Here is a 16,741-nt window from a genome sequence, read left to right as displayed (position 1 = left end):
ACTCTCCCAAATCAACAGTTTCTCAGACCTTACTCGGCAGGCCAGACGCGAGCAGCACAAAAAAAGAGTAGAGCAGTCCTACATACACGGCAGCAGGCTTAAAGCAAGGATGGATATAGCACCTCCTGGTTAAACAGCAGATGTTATGGGGGAGGAGAATGTAAGCAGACAGTCAGATTAAGTCAAAATGGAAAAATATAACTATGCTATTGAAAACAGAAAGCGAAGTAATAAGAAGTTAAACGCATTGTGCCTCACCTCGTTTTTACAGTTTAGTATGTCATTTATCTCAAAAAATGATGATTTCTTGTTAAAATAAAGGACAGTTAGTCTATTATTACAACTGCCTGACATTTCCCATTGTAAGATCACATTTCCAAATGTGCTTGGAGTCTTCTCAAGCAAAATGGACTGAAAAGTTATATACTAACGTCTTCAGTGCACTTACTTCAACCAAGCTGCTTATGCCAACTCAAAAAATCCAACACTTTTAATGAAGAAAGTCATCCTAGGAAAGAAAATAAATCCAAAACTTGAAGTATTTCCTCCACAAAGGTTTAGCACCAGCATGCTTTGAGACTGGGATGTGAATTCTGACCTGTGTATCTAGGACGTACATTTTATCAGCCCTGTGGCAATGTCAATATTGTCATTCTTACAAGTTTTGGGGAATGAGAAAGGAATGCACAATTTCCAACAAACAGCATGTGTTTTGGCTGCTAAAGATCTGTCCTGAACTTGATCCAGCCTGGAACTGGACAGGATCTTCCTTTCATTTCCAGGCACCCAATATGCTAAGCCAAAGTACCCCAAAAAAAAAGCTAAGAGGTTGCCTTACCCTTTCCAAGGTCACACTACGAAGTAATGGCATTGCTGAAGACCCTCTAACCAAACGGGGGGGGGGGGGGGGGGGGGGGGGGGGAGACAGCATTAAATTTGTGGCGAAGGGAAGAAAAAGAGTAGATGAAAGCAAGAGTGGATATAGTCCAAGCTTGCCTCGTCGGTCCTGAGGACTGAGAACCTGACTTAAGATTAGCCCTACTTTGAGCAGGGGCTGGACTAGCTGTGCTCCAAAGCTCCCTTTCAACCCAAATCAAGCTTGGACTTGGACACAGGGCTTGGGTGACAGAATACAGATGTCATCAGAGCCTGCTGCAGAAAAATAAAAGAAAAATGGGAATCACAGAGTAAGGAGTTGTTCAGGGAAGTAATCTGGGAACTCGTAGCACAAGTAATTGAGACCATATATCTCCTGAAAAAAACAACGAGGCTGGGGAACTGACTGATCACAAACACTAGAGGAAAATGAGCTAACAAGGACGGGGCCCAGATAACACAGAGACCCTACAAAGAGCAGCAGAACTGGGAGAGCTGACAGAGGGAGCGCTGCCAAACGGCAGGAAAGAAAGACATCAAATTAGGTATTGAAAGGGTATGAATTTAAATTGGCTAAGAATCTTCTTAACAAAGATCATAACTGACTAAGAAAGAATAGGATTTGGATAGAACACTTAAGCAGGCAGAAAGCAAAAGGTACATTACTGGTGACAAGAAAAAAAATCATCAGCAGAAGAGGCTTGTGTTGTCAAAGCATGCCTTCCTCTACAGCTTGTCCTCCACAGTCTGAAGAGATCCATAAAACCCTCTGCATAAGCACATGGATCATACTGTCTGGGGCTGATCCCTATAAAGCATGACAGAGTATTATTAGATACCACAAGCTCAAATAGCAGAGGTCTGCCTAGCGAGTAGGTTCCAAACCTGCTGGTAGGATTGCAATTATTATTTTTTAACAGCTAGGAAACAGCACACAAACTGCATTAGAAATAATTTCAGGGATTAAATCTGCTTGCTTGATGCAGTTTGGAAATGAATTATGAGGGCTTAAATGCATGGCTTTTACCTCTTTCGTCCCTGTAGAATCTTTGCCACATTCGTTATTACCAGGTTACTATTCAGTATTTTGTTTGTCCTTACTGATCATGTCTCTTATCTTAAAAAAGAGAAAAGAATACTGAGTATAATGCTACGCTGCAAAAAGGAACTGATTTCCTGATAGGCCACTGCAGAGCACCAGTATGTTAGATTAATATAGCTACAACAGTAAAATATCATATTCATCCCCCTGAAGCAGCATGGTTATCCCTGTTAACAGATATGGTATTAAAGCAGATGATTAAGGATAGCCAACAGTTCCAACCTCAGGTGCCTGATCTGAGATACATAATTTCTTTCAGACTGTTATACACTAAATTGTATGTCCAGAGATATCCGAAGTATCAAGGGGGTACACATGCAAAAAGAAAATCCACAAGAAATACCACTGAACGTCGACCTATGAGAAAACATACCATATCAACTGCAAAGTAGGAATAGAATGGGATATATATATATATATATGGGATATATATATATATATGCGTAGCCATTATTCACATGCCTTCACCAGGGAAGAAGAAAATAATTTCAGCCTTCTGGTTTATTTGCATTACATCTCCAAATTCAGTCGATGAAAACAACTGCCCTAGAGGCAAGGTTTACTGCTGCCCAACCTAGACTGACTATCCAGTAGACAGGGCAAAAAGTGTTCTGAGAAACACTTCTCTGGGGGAAGAAGAAACCAAAAAGCCACAGCATAACTGAGAACTACAATTTAATAAGGGTAGGCGCAAAAGTTGATCAAGCTATGGTTGCTTCTTCAACCTTAGTTCTGGTATTTCTCAACTTTGGAGAATTTTACCTGAAACCTTAAATATGACAAACTACATGCAATGGGAAGAATCGATTCCACTTTGTTGATGTGCAATCCTTCACCATTACTAAAAGAGGGCAAAGAGAAGTAATCTAATCACTACAGAAACCATACCCACCTGTTTCTAGTATTTCTAGTGCACTCATAATCATGGTTTCTGAGCAATGAAGTTAAACCACCTCTTCCTAGAGGCATTTTCCCTGTCTTCACCCATGAAATACTGAGTTTTTGCATACTACGCTATTAAAAACTGAGCCATCCTGCACCCACAAAATACACTGGTTTGCAGAATGCCCATTAGGGGAGTTAAAGCTACACTAAGAATATACATTTAGACAATACTTAAGGTTTTACTTCATCACCAAATATTCCAAAACCACTCATTCTGGTTACTACCTTGTCTGCAATAATACTGTAGGACCAAGGCACACACTTCTGCGAGTTCAACTTTAAAGGTGCATAGTTCTAACTTCTAAAGGACTATTTTTTACAGAGTGCTTGGAACATACATCACTTTAAAAAAAAAAAAAGAGAAATGAAGCATCAATATACTTTCCATAAACTGTTGCATGTTTGTTTGCTATATTTCCAACTGGAAGCTCCCCCCTTTTCAAGTTCTGATTTGTCTCTCTTGATTTTTAGCACAATAAAACCATTCATTCTCTGCCTGCTCTTACTGCAGTGCGTTTTCCTGGACTTCAGGAGAACACCAATCATATCAAAATACATGTTCTCTCTTATTTACTTTCAACCACCAGAGGTGAACAAAAGCACATTTACATTCGGTTAAAGAGGAGCTGCTCCACAAATGGAGCATATTGTGGCTTCACATTAATTGTGCACATATCATTTACCTTATTATGGCTTTGAAAAGCATACGGTACAAATATTCCCAGTTTGTGGGGGATAATTTCTAAGTCACAGTTTCAATCTAAATTATTTATTACCCTTAAAAAAGAAAAGTAATATTGAGATAACATTGAGATACCAAAAAGGATATGGATTAATTACACTGCCCTAAAAAAATAGATCACACCTTAGAAACAAAACAGAGGAAAAAGCTATAACGAAAAGAAAACCATGTCACTGCTCATACTTCACCCAAACAACACTTCTTAGTCTAGATCTAGCCACAAGATTATGTTGATTAGGGCAGAGTGTAGGAGGTGGGAAGAAACCGTTTTCACTGCTTACTCTGTTTTGGAGTTGCACTACTGCTGGGCAGGACTTAACAGGGTGCTTTTATTTCTTAAGCCATGCCCCCAGTAAGTAACACCTCCTTGTGAAGCTTCAATTCAACAGCAAGAGATAAGGTATATGATGTGCCAGATAAACTTAGCTACTAACTACATTAACACTGACAACAGGGGAGCTTGTTCTTCCTTTTCCAGACATGCAGGCAGCATGTAATCCCAATAATCTGAATTCTTGCAAAGCAGGATCCTTCTCTTTGTTTATCCTTGCTCTTTTTTTTTTTTTTTAGTTAATCCATTACCTAATTTATCGTGGAATCATCTTTAATTGTTAATAATGGAAAGACTTGGGACTCCTCTGCTGAGCTTACAAGGCTCTCTTCTATTCTTACCCTAGCTGAATTTCTGCCTGGTGTCAGGTCACAGAAGGCAAAGCCTATTTTTCTGCAACTACCCACCACAGACAAAGTCCAAACAAAAGTGTACTGCCACTTAAAGGGAAAAAAGAACACAGCAAACAGGAACAAGAATGGGAAGAATGAAAGGGGGAAAGTAATTATTCAGGTAGGAACTCAAGGAGGAAAATACTTCTGGTTACTAGACACAAAAACCCCTCAGTCCAAATGGAGGCAGTTTAAAACTACAGTGTTGTGAAATTTAGAGAATAGAGCAAACACAATAGCTTTGCAGATTTCTCTGTGCTGTCCCACACAGACTGCAGAATCTTACATAGCAGGAAAGCAATAGTCTGGCTTCACGGGCTACAAGCACTGAAGATCCCTTTGCTTAAAAAGGACCTAGAAGTTTGATACCTCCATCTCTGACCCTGAGTAAAAGGGCTCCTGGTCTCTCAAGATGTATTTTTAGCAGCGTCATATAAAAGCAAAGCTTGACACCTTTCTTTGAAGGTACAGAATGAAACGAAACCAAAGTATTAGATACAGCTTTACAGGTAAAATAAAACTGAGAAGGAAACTGCTCTTCTTGTGAAACTGCAGCAAGGCCTTCAATTCAGCAAAAAGAGTAAGTTTAAAGACTTTATTCTGTTTATTTTTTGACGTAAAATAGAAGAATGTAAAGTAAGAACACCTTCATCAGAATGTACAACAGAAATCCTTGTGAGAAAAATTATTTTTCTAGTAACACAGTCTAAGAAGAAGCCTTTAACCTTGACTACGCTTCATTTGGAAGACATTTCTTTGCATTAATCACCTTATTAGATTGCCCACTATGGAAACACGAAAGGTAGGCCCAACTTGAGATACTTCCCAAGCGCTGACCAGATGGAAAAGTTTCTCAGCAGGCTTCACTCCAACTCCCTTACTAGTTGGGTGGTCTCACTACAGCCATTACTTATTCCCATCTGAATGTTCTTCCACTGTTCGATGTTTGAGGGACAGCTGGAAGCTCACAACATAAAGGATTTTGATATGAAGGGGGAAACACAGTAAGTATGTTGCATCAACCACCCTCTGTCAGCATCTTCACTTAATACACAACCCCCTTACACATTTTCACTTAATACTTCAATAAAACATTTACTGTCAAGGTACAATTAAATCTCAAGATGAGAAAAAGCTGCAGCATGGAATCTGGACTGAGCATATGGCGCCAATTTCCAGGTCATGAGAAGCCCAAAGCAATGGCAGAAAAGCAGTCATTAACTATCTAATCTAGACAAGAACAGAAGTTTCTTACTTCCTAAAAATAAAGGTATAAATATTTCTTCCTGAGACTGATCTCTGAACGATGATACTGCAGATCTGCCAGAATATCCCTCCCCTTGACCAGTTTCACTGAAATACACACTAAGTTTTACGCACCAAGCGCTTCCAGCAAAGGAAATGGACAGATGACACATTTGGGCATATCATCACCAAGTCTTTTGCTCTGGAACGCAGCCACTATGGTGCCAGGACTCCTACTTGCCTAAGAGCAGACAGCTAACAAAGTGAATTTATATATATGAACACATTCATATATGCATATACATGCATGTATAAATACGTATAAAATAAAAATGAGGTGCAGCAGCACTAATGCTGTGATGCCATCATACCAAAAATGCTAGCCAGGTAGCACCTGAAAACCCCCACGGCTCAGGCAGGATCTTCAGTGTTACCCCAGCCTCCACCGTTCAGCAGATCGCCCTGAGGGGCAGGACTGCATCACGCTCCCTACAAATCCTTTCTTGAAAACATACGAGGTAAATCTGTCTCAGCAGAAGCATCTCTCTCAACAGTATAACTGGAACTCCTACAGATTAAGCATGTTCAGATAAAAATAGAACTTGATTAACTTGATGTGGCTTGCACAGTTTGATTTTCTGTGAAAAACCTGAACGTTAAGCGACAAACTTAAAATTGATATTTTTGTTTACTGAGAATATGCAGCATCGATGAATCTCAATGAGAACAAAGCAACGTAATTCGTATGGCAGACTGTGTGTCCAGAGCTATTCCTCTTGCTGAAGCAGCTCTTTATTCAATAAATGGAAAAACTGAAGGGGACAGCCAGGGGCTCCAATTTAGAATAAGAGCTCTAATCTGCCTTATGGGAGCAGCTAAAGGACCTATGGAAAAATGTTTGTTTAACAGTAATTTATCTCAACTATAAATGGAAACAGAACTGACATAGTTCCACAACGTCAGTTTGTGCTGAACAATAACAGGATACTTGCATTAGCAGAGTGGTGCTTCACTTAGGAAGCAAAAACAAAAAAACATCACACCAAAAACAAGTGACTATACCAAATTAAATTAGTACAAACGTTTATTTCAGCAAGATACCTCCCAAATGTCTTCACAGAATCACAGAATGGTTTGGGTTGGAAGGGACCTTAAAGATCATCTAATTCCAACCCCCTGCCATGGGCAGGGACACCTCCCACCAGACCAGGTTGCCCAAAGCCCCATCCAGCCTGGCCTTGAGCACCTCCAGGGATGGGGCATCCACAGCTTCTCTGGGCAGCCTGTGCCAGGGCCTCACCGCCCTGAGTAAAGATTTTCTTCTGACACGTAATTTAAATCTATCCTCTCTTAGTTTAAAGCCATCCCCCCCTGCCCTATCACTACACCCCCTGACAGAGTCCCTCCCCAGCTTTCCTGTAGCCCCCTTTAGGCACTGGAAGGCCGCTGTAAGGTCTGCCCGGGGCCTTCTCTTCTCCAGGCTGAACAATCCCAACTCTCTCAGCCTGTCTGCATAGGAGAAGGGCTCCAGTGGTGCTCCACCACCTTGCTGAAGACATCATTAGAGGATATGCTGACCTCTAAAGAAAGGAAGTTTTAATGCCTGAGGAAACACCTGTGTATATATAACTTTTTTTTTTTTAAGCTCATTTCATTAGATCTCTTTGCTTGGTTGCTTTAGGTTAAAGCAACTCTTAGGTCAGCTTTCCAGTCTGGTATGATTTATCTAGAAATGCAGGAAACCTGCTAGAAACTCGTCTTTCAGAAAAAAAAAAAATCTTCTATAGCTATGCTCACCTTGTAAAAGGCAATTGCGGTTGCAGTGCTTAGACTACCTGTTCAGCGAGATGCTAAGAGTCATCCAGCAGATGGCTGACTTCAATCCACAGGTTAAGAGTGGAAAAGCCTACCGTAATTCTTCCACTGCTGAAGAGTAATGTAAACACGCCTACTTTTTTTTCATTCTGTGGATAAAGCTCAAGGTAGGGTTAAATCTTCTCATAGACCTTCCACAAAAGTCAAGCAGAACAGAGTCAACGCCTTCCTCGCCTGTTTTAATGAGGAAAGAGAGTGATACCACAAATGACATCTTACTGCTCAGCTGCGGGGCTTTTTTCTTCTCTCAACTCTGTCTTTCAAGAGCTCAAACTAGTATAAGTCATACATACAATGTATGTATGTCATTAAGGCCTGTAATATTCTAGTCCCACATAACATTTACAGTTCTTTTTGGATATCGTTGCTGTGTTCTGGACCCTTGAATCAGTACACTTGAGCCCACCGCACCAAGAGAAGTGAGCCACACATGTCAGGGAAGGATCAGCAATCAAAAACAAGGTGAAACACAGTTCTGCAGTGGTTGAAAACTGCCAGAAACACACGTGAAACAACCAGAGATCACTGAAGAAAGAAGACTAAGCCTTCTTACCACTCAGATGATGAAAGTCTCTTTCACTGATCTTATCAACTAAGAAAATATCCTTACAAGGAAGCCTGGCATAACAAGGTGAGCATCAATTTTTCAGAAGTTTGGAATAAATCTGTCAATCGATAAATATCAGCAGTAGACCAGAGACCAAATAAGTTAGAAAACACTGAAAATAAATAAGAGTGACTGAAGGAATCTTCTGAAATAACCTTTTAATGAAAACTTATGAGGAAAATACTGAAATTCTGCTCTGCACAGAAAGAAAACACATGGAAGTCTGGTTGGGGCTGGATTCCTTAGTTCAAGCTAAAGTCATTTATTTGGAGTTTTCTTTCTTTTTGAGTTAAAGTAGAGCACAGAATATCTGAAATCTAACCTAAAAAAAGTTTCAGTTTTCCTTAAAGATTACTTCACCAAAGATTTGAAAGATAAGCTACTAGAAATTAACTGGCATTAGGTTAGATCATGGATAAAACTTCCACTTCAAAGAATCGAAAATAAAAGGAAGTCCCCTCTTTAGAAATCTCAGGAACATTTAAAAACAAAAACAAAAAACAATTTCCTAGGAACTGACAGCCTCCTTCATATTCTTCATACGGGAAAAAGGAAAAAAAAAAAAGTACATTGCTAAAATCAAAGGCCAACACTGTTAAAAACAACCATTTCTCTAAAGCTCAATGTAACATTTTACCTTCTTGGTAGAAGTCTACCTCCAGGTGCAATTCAGATGCATCTAGCAACTTTAGATCCAACACCATTCTCACCGTATCTTGAAGCCGTGTTACGTGCACCAATTCATTCAGCTACACATCTTCCATCAGTTAATACAGAAGTGACAACGGAAACTTAGGTCTAAGACAAACGCAAAGAGAAAAGAAAAAGTGACATTAACTTCCTTGTGGATAAACCAGTGTTTAAATGACTATTCTTATTAGTCCTTCATAGAGCATTTGCTGACCCTACGAATCCGACTGACTCACAACTCAGCTACATGCCAGAAATCACACTAAGAAATGGAAAACCTAAAACACGTATCCATCAATTTGTTCCAGTCAGGTATTAAAATTTCTCCTACTAAGCTGGTATGCAGCGTTTAGGTACAATTCAGAAAACAAATCACAAAGCTAATTACGGATGTCTGACCATGGGCCAGAGTAAACTGACCCCATAATAGAGGCCACAAGCTTGGCTAAAAGCCATCAGACTGTGGCACAGAACAGCGTAGCTGCAGTTCAGAGTTCAAAGACCTTTCTTAGCACTTCCAAACCAGGATTCAGAAGTCCTTTGAAAAGATTCAGGCATCCTACCGGAAAGGAAGAAAAGCTATCCTTGTGAAGAACCTTTTTAATAAGACTACGTGAAGATTAAAAAAGCCCACGTAAACAGGGTAAAAATAAAAAAGGAAAGGTTAGGAAGAATTACCTACCCACCTGACAAATTCAAAGTCTAAAGTTTTTGCCATGTTAAATAGTAAGACACTGTTAATGAATAATTTTAAAAAGTTTGCCCATTTTCCATCAGAAGGCTCTACCCAACCGACAAAAGAATTCAAGGACTTGTGCTCTTTCACAAGTTGAAAGTATTCACACCAAACGAGTTGTCCTAATGCATATCTTAACGCTAACTAGGAATCCCATGGCTAAGGGAGTTTTAATGATTCATTTACTAAGGCAGAGACAAGGATTTGTACACACACTATGAAGGTAAACAAATACATCTATCAAGTGCCTTCCTTCCTCCTGAGCCTCAATAAGCGTAATTAAATACAATCTGATGACTGCTCTATAAGAAAAGCATCGTTTGTCTGGTGGATTTAAGGGGAAGTGGATGGAAGAAAACCGCATATACGCATTTCAATTCCCCCTCGTAGAAATTATGATCTGATGTCCTCAAACTGAAAACTAGCTGACGAGGTAAAGACAAGAGTCAGAATTCAGCATTTTACAGATGCTGAATTTTATAAAGCACCACTAAAACTCTGGCACGGTTCAAGAAACACGCATATAGAAGAGAGGTTTCCTGTAAACCTTTCAGTGAGCTGACTTGAAGAGCAGCATTATTGCCATTATGCAAAAAACTTTCATTTTCATTTTCTGGTCCAAATGTGTCTAGCTCACGTGCAATTAAAACAAAGCGGTTTCGCAGCTTTCTGAAAGTTTCAAGTGCAAGCATATAAATGTTTACAAGTGAAATAATGGTAAAACTTCAGAAAGCAGTAAGTGCTGTTACACAACCATCATTTCTACGTATGCAAGCGAGTTCCATGAAGTGGGCAGCTCAGCGTCTGTACCGCGGTGCGCTCTGAACGTTGAACCGAAAGCCTTCTTTTCCACTGAGCAACAACAACGCCACAGCATCTCATCAGATAGGGAAATACAGCCCTTTATCTGACAAAAAATGAAACTTTTTTTCTAAAAAAAATTGGAAGAAAAACAGCTTTGAAGTAAAAATTATGAAAGTATTTTTTTTAAAATGAGTTTATGAGGAGGCTCCTCTGCAGAAGTAAATCCTGCAAGCTCCATTTCCCAACCTGCCCTTTGCCTTTCAAAAAAAAAAAGAAAAAAAATACTGCTGTCCTCGATGACAACCGAGATAAAGCCCTAATCGCTTCCAACGCCAGCTCCGGTATTTTACCAGAACCAGGATTTGCTGTGCTCCTCGCAGGGAAACCCAGGCACGTTTCCAGCCAGCGACCCCGGGGGCAGGGAGGCTCGGGCGGCCCATTCCTCTGCTCAGGGGCTGCCCTCTCCCCACTGCCCCTTGGCCTCCCCCCCCCCGAGCTTTCCTGGTCACCAGGGGGCACCAGGAGCCCCCCCACACCCTCCTGCTGCCCTTCCCACGGGTCGTTCCCCGGCTTTCCCCATTTTTCCCCGTTTTTCCCCCATCCTCCCCCGGCGCGCCCGCAGCACGCCGTGCTGCCAGGTGCAAATCCCCATTGCTGCAGGGGGACGGGGGCAAGGAAACCCGGCCCGGTGCCACCTCCTGTCCCCCCCCCGCACCTCCGAGGAGGGGAACCAGTGTCCCAACACCCCCGGGCACCGCCACCTCTCCTCGGCAGGGCCGCAGAAGCGCCGGGGAAAGGCCGGCTGGGCTTTGCCCTGCAAGTTCCAGCGCAGGAGTTCCCCGGGGGGGCTCCCCCCTTGCACCGCCACCACCCCCCAGGAGGAACCCACCCGGCGGCTCCCCTCGGGCTGGGGGGCGGCACGGGCCGGACCCCCCCCCCATCTTCCTCCTCCTCCTCCTCGGGGCGGGACAGGCCCCTCGCCCCGCCCGGGGGGGAGACAATGGGCGCGATGACTTCACCCTCCAGCAATGCGAGGGGCAGCGGCCCCCCCCTTCCATCCCTCCCCGGACCCCCCCCGGGCCCCTCACCCCCGCCCAGAGGCGGCTCCGCTCCACCTCCCCCCCCCCAACCCCTTCGCCCCCCTCCGCCACGCTCAGGGCGGCGGCTGCCAGCCCCCGGCGGGGGACCGGGGGCGGAGGGGGGGGGGGGGGCGCCTCCCCGCCGCCGAGTACCTGCGGGGCGGCGGCAGAGGAAGCCGGCCCGGCGCAGGAAGCGTCTCCCCGTGTCCGTGTCTCTGTGTGTGAGGGAGAGAGAGGGAGAACGGGGCGGCGCTGCCGGGGCCGGCCCTGCCCGCCGAGGGGAGGCGGCGCCGGGGCCGTCGGTTTCCGCGACGCGCTGAGCTCACGCGTATGGCGGCGGCGGCGGCGCCGCCTCGGGGCGGGTCCCGGTCGCCACAGTCGCCGCCCGCCGCCCCCGGCTCGGTGGGGTGCGGGGGGTGCCCGCCCACCGGGCCTTCCCGCCGTCCTTTATTTAATAAATAATTATTTAACACTGTGTGGGCTTGGTACCCGGTAACGGGTAAAGGTGGCCGGGGGACAGCGAGCTGCTGAGGCGTTTCGGTGGGGTCGGGCGGCTGAGGGCTGATGCGGTTGTGGAAATGAGCAAGCAGAGCTTTCATGGCATGGTATGGCACTGAATCATGGAATCATTAGGATTGGAAAGGACCTTCAAGATCACCTGGTCCAACAACCATCATGCTACCACCAATGTCACCCACTAACCCATGTCCCTAAGCACCACGTCCAACCTTGAACACCCCCAGGGACAGAGACTTTACCACCACCCTGGGCAACCTGTCCCAGTGCCTGACTGCTCTTTCTGAGAAGAAATGTCTAATTTCCAACCTAAACCTTCCCTGGCGCAACTTGAGGCCATTCCCTCTAGTCCTACCACTAGTTACCTGCGAGAAGAGGCCGACCCCCAGCTCCCCACACCCTCCTTTCAGGTACCTGTAGAGAGCAATGAGGTCTCCCCTGAGCCTCCTCTTCTCCAGACTGCACACCCCCAGCTCCCTCAGCCTCTCCTCACAGGACTTGTGTTCCAGGCCCTTCATCAGCTTTGTAGCCTTTCTCTGGACACGTTCCAGGGCCTCGATGTCCTTCTTGTAGTGAGGGCCCCCAAACTGAACACAGCACTCGAGGTGTGGCCTCACCAGAGCTGAGTACAGGTGGAGGATCACCTCCCTGGTCCTGCTGGCTACGTTATTCCTGATACAAGCCAGGATGCCGTTGGCCTTCTTGGCCACCTGGGCACGCTGCCAGTTCACATTCAGGCGACTGGAAAGATAACCCTCCCCAAAATTTTGTCCAGGAGCCCCCCAGCTTTGATTGCGCAGCCCTGTTCTCCCTTTGCATAACTGCAGTCAGCCTCTGGCTTCTGGGTGCCAGGGTGAGAATAATCATAGATTATTATTATAAGGATGCTTGCTGTGCTGGGCTGCCCCTCTCTTGGGTTCCTTTCTCCTTTTGCTGCTGACCTCCCCCAACTTTTCTCACAGGACTCCCTATCTGCAATAATACCTTAGCTGTCTTTTTTGTTGACCTCCGTTTTGTTGACCTCCACTTCAGGGCCAACTCCAAATCACTCTCCTCTGGCGTGCTGCAAGAATTATTTGCATACGTAGTTATTACATTGGTCTTAAATCTTGTGCCTTTTGTTTTCTCCAGTTAATCATTCATACTTTCTAGTGGCAACTCTGAATTCTCCAGAACCAGAGTTTATCCCCTGTTTATAGATGAACAGTGGTGCTTCCATTAAGCTGGTTTGAAACCTAAAAGCTTAACTCTGGAAATAGTTACCAATTATCCAACCTGCATTTAATGTGCAAATGTTGTAAAATGACTAAAATGTGCCATGCTTTTCCTATGGAATTTGCAATGTATGGTCTGCTAAAGGATTGTACATATACTTAGCTTCATTTATGTGCATAGATCTATTTAAGTCAGTAGGACAGCTTCCAGTGTGGATTAAAATTAAGGGTGGATCTAAGTCATTCCACGGTGAGATACTTAATCTGAAATAACAGAATAGGCACTTAAAACAAATGGGGAGGGCAAGTGGGAAATGAGGGTAACAACAATAAAATTATGCTGGAGTTTTGCTGTTATGTACAAAAAATGGCAGTTTCTTCTTTGCTTGTGAAAGCTAGTAGAAAGATGAGTTACTTGGGCTCTGCTATTGCAAACATGTACGTGTCTTTAAAGGCTTGTCAGTAGTGCCACTGTATCATCACGACAACATAAGCAGAAAAATGTTATATATAACTTTGCTGGGTAAAGTCTTGCACACTTTTTTTGTATTACATTTGGTACAGAGAAATGAAGTAGAGAAGTGACATCCATAAAATGAGGGGAAAAAAGGAAAGACAAGATGAATGAGGGGTAGAAAATGAGGGGAATAGACAGCATACAGAATAGTATGATAAGGCAAATTTTGACTGGGACAGGAACAGCAAACCATTTTACCAACTCAAATGTGCAATTGTCAATTGCACTAAAAGGAAAAACAGCAACGACAAAAGCAAAGTAATGCAGTAATGTCTTGGTTTCTAAATGTCCAGAGGGATTCAGCAATTCAGTAAAAATATTCTGAGGTCTCTTGGCTAATGCTGGAAAACAGGAGGGGAGCAGAGTCCAGGCGTTTTAAAATTCTGCACTGGGAGATAGAGTGGTCATTGTGGCGGTCAGATGTTTTCTCCTTGAAGCCGATGAGGGAAAAAACAGAAACCTCCAGCCAGCTGCCCTCCTGAGAGCGTTGCACCAGAGAGCCTGCAGCTAAGTAGGTGCTTTTTGACAGAAGCATTCAAAATAGTCAATTAGCAAAATACAGAAAGCACAGGGAGGAAAGAGAATCTTTTCTGCACAAGCAATACATCCAAAAGACAACAGAGGTTTGTTTTGATTTATAGGGAGGATATATTTATGTGTTTGCTTGCTTTCTTCTTCTTATTATAGAACAGGATGACAAAGAGGTACTAAGGAAAAGAAGGGGCTGCCCAGACCTTTTAACAAAGAGGAAATACCTCATGCACAGTGCATTTTTTGAAGTATACAAAATTTATGAAAACAAACAAGACTGTCTTTCCAAATCACTTTCTGGAGAACATCTAGGATTGAAACATTCTGTCTAGATAGCTGGGTATTTAATACAGCTGCTGGCAGAAAACTACAAAGTAGTATATCAGAATACAAAAATACTGCCCTCCAAACGAAGCAGCTGGTACGTCCTAAAAAGATATAAGCACACACAGCACACTGTCAAATGTGGAAGGGCAGAAATCATATCAGCATGCACAGAGGAGGTGAGTGGACAGACCTGAGAAAGAAAAGTGCTTTTTCCCTCGGTGGTAGGGAATGGAGAATGGGTGTGACATGGATAACCTGTTAATATAGTATATTCTCATAATCTATGCTAGTATGGACTGCTGGTCTCAGCATAGGTTCATATCTCATATGAAAGGGTACTGTATCCTGGGCCAGAACTTCAAGTGTTTATGTTCAGTTCTTTTAACTTATATTGGAAGAGTATCAAACATGATGGCTAAATGTTTCCATCCGTCTGATCCCACATCTGACTCTCTCTGAAATCTTTTAGTGAATATTCCAACATCTTAAAAATAAAATCTCCAAAGCCAATATCTCTATTTTTTTCTTTCTTTCTTTTTTTTTTTTCCTGTAGATAATTTTGTATTTCCTACAGCCTCTGCCATCATCTGGTCTCCAGTTCATTGTTTTTAGGGAGAAAGAGACATCCTCAGCCTTTCCTCTTCTGACAAACACATTTGTGTCTCTGATCTTTCATCGTGTTCTGAAGAACCCCCCTGTTTGAGGACCCACTACTTTCCTAGATTTACCAGCTAATCTCTCTTGCCAAAAGTGTTCTTTCTGGTGAGTTTATTTTTAGCACCCCTCATTTTACCAATCTGTCTTGCAGTGTTACCCCACAAATGGCTGTATTTGCACAAAAAGCATGGCAGAAGATTGATGTGGCAGCAGCAGCAAGCATCATGGGAAACACAGAGGATTTATATCAATTTTGCCATTGGAGAAAATTTAGTGTAGAAATGTATTCTGACTTGTACCTGAAGAAGAAAGGACAAAAGCCTTTGAAAAAGTAAAATATCTGCCAAATCCATTGATAGCAAAATATATCCTTAGACAAGGCATGAAAAAATATGCAATACTAATAAATGTCAATATATAACTGATAAATATATCATATATTATTATGGCCAAGATACAAAGTGCACAGGAACTGGAATAAGTGTTGAATTCTGTCAGTTTTCTGTTGACTCTGTGAAAAATCTTTTGCCACGTGCTGATTGTCATCAATTGTATTGAGTGGAGCAGATTAAAAAATATATACAACAGGAGAAATCCAAATTAGGATTTTCTCAAAAGGTATAATTAACCTGAAGATAAAATGAAAGGATATTTAAATACAGGAGTGCTATAATAAGAAGCACATTTAAAATGCCTAGGAGAATGAATTAGTATCAGATAGAGCAAGATGAGGTAGATGCTCTCACTGATCCAAGCTACAAAGTGGCAAGATACCAGTAAATAATGTGCAGGCAGAGAATTTCCAAATTCTCAGCATGTCATAAAACATTAAAGATGAAGGCTTCCATAGCCATTTCAAACACCTCATATATCGTGCAGTTACATCATCTGTTCGAATCAGTTACTGTAGTAGTCAATAAAGATAAAAAAAGGATAGAAAATTTAAGATACCTAGAACTACAGGTCCCAGAACATGCCTTCCCCAAGAAAGAAAATTTCTTTAAAATAATTAAGTAAGTTAATTTCCAGCTCTTATGAAATTGAAAAATAAGACTATATTTTCCCTGGGCTTGATACCACATTGTCTGCTACGGTTAGTTCTACTGACTTCAGCAAGCTCTGTCTGAGTAACGGGCACAAGCTGGAGCCTTGTAAATGGAGAACTCGACTGAAGGAGGGAGCCCTTGATTTTTAAAGTTTCCCATCAGTAAATCTGATTATTGTCACATTTTTGGGGCACTTTATGCTTATCCGATATAGTAACAGTGACAACTGGTCATACGAACATTTTTTTTCGTGGCACAATAGATTTGATTTCATCGACGCTGAAGAGACTAGACAACTAGTTAGCAAACAGATAACTGTGCTAGCCATGTGGCAACTGAATTCGGGTGACAGGTTGTGTTTTATGCCAATTTCTAGAAACTCTTAGTCTCACGGTGTATATGGGAAAAGAGTAGCAAGTCATCCAGTCCATCTCTCTGCACATACCAGATGTCTCTGCAAGGCACTTTCTGTGATATTTAGAGAAAGCTCCCATTAATTATTTCTTTTT

At 42.7% G+C, this 16,741-nt stretch overlaps 1 protein-coding gene and 1 long non-coding RNA gene across 9 annotated transcripts in view; one reads left to right on the top strand and one right to left on the bottom strand.

Moving 5' to 3' along the window:
* The window catches only part of RNF19A (ring finger protein 19A, RBR E3 ubiquitin protein ligase), a 59,436-nt gene extending 46,933 nt beyond the window's left edge, over positions 1 to 12,503 (bottom strand). Inside the window, exons 1-2 of one of the 8 annotated variants that reach the window (XM_083822596.1) lie at positions 12,355 to 12,503; positions 8,753 to 8,913 (exon numbers count right to left, since the gene is read on the bottom strand). The gene's annotated coding sequence lies outside the window, so the exon portion shown is untranslated. Of the gene's footprint in view, positions 1 to 8,752; positions 8,914 to 11,060; positions 11,206 to 11,234; positions 11,375 to 11,577; positions 11,760 to 12,354 lie in introns of those variants that run through there. The other 7 variants (XM_083822601.1, XM_083822602.1, XM_083822597.1 and 4 more) reach the window with 7 other exon arrangements.
* A 196-nt stretch (positions 12,504 to 12,699) lies between these two features.
* LOC310893514 overlaps positions 12,700 to 16,741 on the top strand; it is a 59,505-nt gene continuing 55,463 nt past the window's right edge. Inside the window, exon 1 of the long non-coding RNA XR_014579047.1 lies at positions 12,700 to 15,291. This is a non-coding gene — a long non-coding RNA (uncharacterized lncRNA). The remainder of the gene's footprint in view (positions 15,292 to 16,741) is intronic.

This window comes from Anser anser, assembly GCF_964211835.1.
Source record: "Anser anser genome assembly, chromosome: 2".
Lineage (NCBI taxonomy): Eukaryota > Metazoa > Chordata > Aves > Anseriformes > Anatidae > Anser > Anser anser.
The sequence above is the reverse complement of the archived record's forward strand: the minus strand, read 5'-3'. Positions and strand labels throughout refer to the sequence as shown.